Below are 4229 nucleotides of genomic sequence, written 5' to 3' on the forward strand. Positions count from 1 at the left end.
CATTAGTGTCCTTTGTCTTAATCTGCACAGTCCATTTCAATGTGACTGTATTTTACAGATCCGTAGGTCAAGTTAACTGTAAGGGGAAAAATGGTGATAAGCTCGCCTATCACCTCTCATTTTATAAATAACTGCTCTCCCCACAATTTTATATGGACAATGAAGCTTAAAGTTGTACATTTCGCTCTACATTCCAGCATTTTGGATTTGGTTTGTAAGAATTGTAATTGAATTTGCCATACTGGAGGAAGTAAGGTTGTTTAAGATGTGGCGCGAGGGGGGTGCGCGATGTTCCCCAATTCTGGAAGGGGGGCCCCGATTGGAAAAAGTTTCTGAACCCCTGCCTTAATACACCTACAATGCTGAAGATGGTATACTAAGGCGTCCTCAGGTTCGGTTTGCTCCTCGCAGAACTTGGCTAGGCGAAGTGAACGTCTGTGCTCACATCCTTCCTAAAGACCATCGCTTCAAAAATGAGAAAAAAGCGGCAGTATTACTGTTTGTCCCTCTTGAGCCACTATAGCAACAACATAGCCATAACACTTCTTCACAATGGTCCGAATTATTCAAATTTGACGTTCTTGTCGGTCTTAGCCGCGCCATTTTACATCTAGCTAGGCTGTTTGATGCAGTACTTCTCAAGTGAAAAGATTTGCATGAAAACTAATAGTGCACTGCAGACAGTAGGGCCTAGCAGCTGCTGTGTTCTCTTGTTGAATGACCGCAAACACTTAATTGAAGAATCCCGTCTATTGTTCCCACCCCTATTGTTGACCAGTCAACGATGTAAAACAAGTCACCATTTCGTCATAATATATGCATGAACTGTGGAAAAGCACGTGTAGATGGAGTTCCTGTAGCTGTTGATTGGATTTCTGTTGTATTGCATAGACTTGGGGTAGCACTTCTCGGGATCTAGAGGAAATAATTTGTCAGACAAAGTAGTGTAACTGTTTGGCTTTCTTTTTCTTGAGACAAAAGTTTGGAAAATTGAAGGATCTCTCGCCTGTTATTGGTTTGCTTTCCCTGAGTGTTAGTGTTACAAGATGGCTCTGCCATTCCCACTGGGAACATGTGTTGAATCAACGTTGTTTCAATGTAATTTGTCTTCGTATTGTGACGTCATGTCATCAAGCGGTCTACTCAAGAAAAAGGTTAAACTAACCAGCGCCTGCAACCTGATTCAGGTTCAGTCAACCTAGCAGGGTATTTAGGAACATCTCAGGAAGGAAATCATCCACATGTGTTATTTACATTTTTACTAATGTTGCAGAAATGTGCTCTAAAGCAGTATCCACAACCATCGGCTGTAGTGATCATAATATTGGAACTTTGGTTTTCCTAGATATGGTTACTAAGGCTGGGCCTAATATACTGTAGTGTATACATGTAATAAACATGCACCCATTAAGAAAATTACTAAAAACTATTAAATCCCTGTGGATTGATGAGGAATTGAAAAATGTTATGGTTGGTATGAGTCAAAAGAATTGGCAAATAAGTCTGAGTGCACAGCCGATTGGCAGACATATTATATTGTAAATTGAGATCATGTAACTAAACTTAATAAAAATAACAAACTGTTCTATGAAACAAAGATAAATGATATAATAGTAAAAAGCTTTGGAGCACCTTACATTTTGGGGGGGAAATCCTTCACTTGAATCATTCACGAAGCCCTAAACCTCAGCAAAATCTTGTAATGAATAATGTGGATGTTGAGCAAGTTGAGTAGACTAAACTGCTTAGTGTAATCCTGGATTGTAAATTGTCATGGTCAAAACATATTGATTCAACAGTAGCTAAGATGGGGAGAGGTCTGTCCATAATAAAGCACTGCTCTGCTTTCTTGACATCATTATCAATTAAAACAAGTCCTACAGCCCCTAGTTTTGTCACACCTGCCTCCCTGGACTGCTGTCCAGTCAAATGGTCAAGTGCCACAAAGAGGGACATAGGCAAATTACAGTTGGCCCAGAACAGAGCAGCACAGCTTTCCATTAAAAGTACATGGAGAGCCAATATCAATAACATGTATATCTCTCCTGGCTCAAAGTAGAGGAAAGATTGACTGCATCACTGCTTGTTTTTGTGAGAGGTATTGACATGTATAAAGCACCAAGCTGTCTAAGACAAGCACACAGCTTAGACACCCATGCATACCCCACAAGACATGCCACCAGAGGTCTGTTCACAGTTCCCAAATCCAGAACAGACTATGGGAAACGCACAGTACTACATAGAGCCATGACTACATGGAACTCTATTCCACATCAAGTAACTCATGTAAGCAGTCAAATCAAATTTGAAAAAAACACACGCATACGCACACACATACTAACACATGCACTGTACTCACGTACATTGTAGTAGTGTTATATTGCTGTATTATGGATGTTGGATTGTAGTTACAGTGCCTTCAGAAAGTATTCACACCTTTTGTGTTACAGCCTGAATATAAAATGTACTAAATTTTGATTTTTTTTGTTACTGGCCTACACACAATAACCCATAATTTCAAATTGGAATTATGTTTTTTGCAAAAACATTTTTACAAATGAGTAAAAAATGAAAGCTGAAATATTCAACCCCTTTGTTATGGCAAGGCTAAATAAGTAAAGGCGTAAATATGTGCTTAACAAGTCACATAAGAAGTTGCATGGACTAATAGTGCAATAATAGTGTTTAACATAATTTTTTTATGATTGTACCCTACACATACAATTATCTGTAAGGTCACTCAGTCAAGCAGTGAATTTCAAACACAGATTCAACCACAAAGACCAGAGAGGTTTTCAAATGCTACTCAAAGAAAGGGCACTTATTGGAAGATAGGGACAAATATCACTTTGAACACACCACTACTTTGGATGGTGTATCAATTCACCCAGTCACTACAAATATTCAGGTGTCCTTCCTAATTCACGAGGCCAATGTTGACTTTAAAACAGTTATAGAGTTTATTTGTCTGTGATAGGAGAAAACAGAGGATGGATCAACAATTTTGTAGTTACTCCACAATAATAGCCTAATTGACAGAGTGAAAAGACGAAAGCCTGTACAGAATTACAAATATTCCAAAACATGCATCCTGTTTGAAACAAGACAATACTGCAAAAAATGTTGCAAAGCAATTCACTTTTTGTCCTGAATAGAAAGTGTTTTGTTTGGGGCAAATCCAATACCACATATTACTGAGTACCACTCTCCATATTTTCAACCATAGTGGTGGCTGCATCATGTTATGGGTATGTTTGTAATCCTTAATGACTGGGGAGTTTTCAGGATAAAAAGGAAATGGAACAGAGCTAAGCACAGGCAAAATCCTAGAAGAGAACCTGGTTTAGTCTGCTTTCCACCAGACACAGGGAGATTAATTCACATTTCAGCAGGACAATTAACGAACACACAAGGCCAAATCTGCGCTGGAGTTGCTTACCAAGAAGATCATGAATCTTCCTGAGTGACCGAGGTACAGTTTTGACTTAAATCTACTTGAAAATCTATGGCAAGACCTAAAAATGGTTGTTTAGCAATGATCAACAACCAATTTGACAGAGCTTGGAGAATTTTAAAAAGATTAATGACCAAATGTTCCACAATTCAAGAAAGCCTCACAGCTGTAATCGCTGCCAAAGGTGCTTCTACAAAGTATTGACTCAGGGGTGTGAATACTTATGTAAATTAAATATTTCTGTATTTAATTTTAAATACATTTGCAAAATGTATAAAACATGTTTTCACTTTGTCAATATGGGGTATTGTGTGTAGATGGGTGAGAAAAAAACATTTGTAATCAATTTTGAATTCAGGCTGTAACATAAAATGTGGAATAAGCCATGTGGTATGAATACTTTCTGAAGGCACTGTATGTTGTGGTAGAGTAGTGTGTAGTAATGTGTTGTGTGATGTACTGTTTTATTTTGTATGTAATTGCCTTAATCTTGTTAACACCCCAGGAAGGCAGCAGCTAATGGGGATCCGTAATAAATACAAAAACAAAACAAAGTTGTTTCTGAAGGTCCTCCTTCAAAGGGCATGATTTCTGGACAGCCATCAGTGAATTACTGACTGCCAAGCGTTGTATATTGGTGCTGCTGAAATCTAGAATTACCTGCTGTGCCTTTGCAATGAGCACAGCGGAGGACAAGTGAATCGAATCCTTAGAGAGGACATTTGCTGTCTCCACAATGACATGATACACATTTGTTGTTATAGGCCTATCAGCA

Source organism: Salvelinus sp. IW2-2015, linkage group LG17, assembly GCF_002910315.2.
Source record: "Salvelinus sp. IW2-2015 linkage group LG17, ASM291031v2, whole genome shotgun sequence".
Lineage (NCBI taxonomy): Eukaryota > Metazoa > Chordata > Actinopteri > Salmoniformes > Salmonidae > Salvelinus > Salvelinus sp. IW2-2015.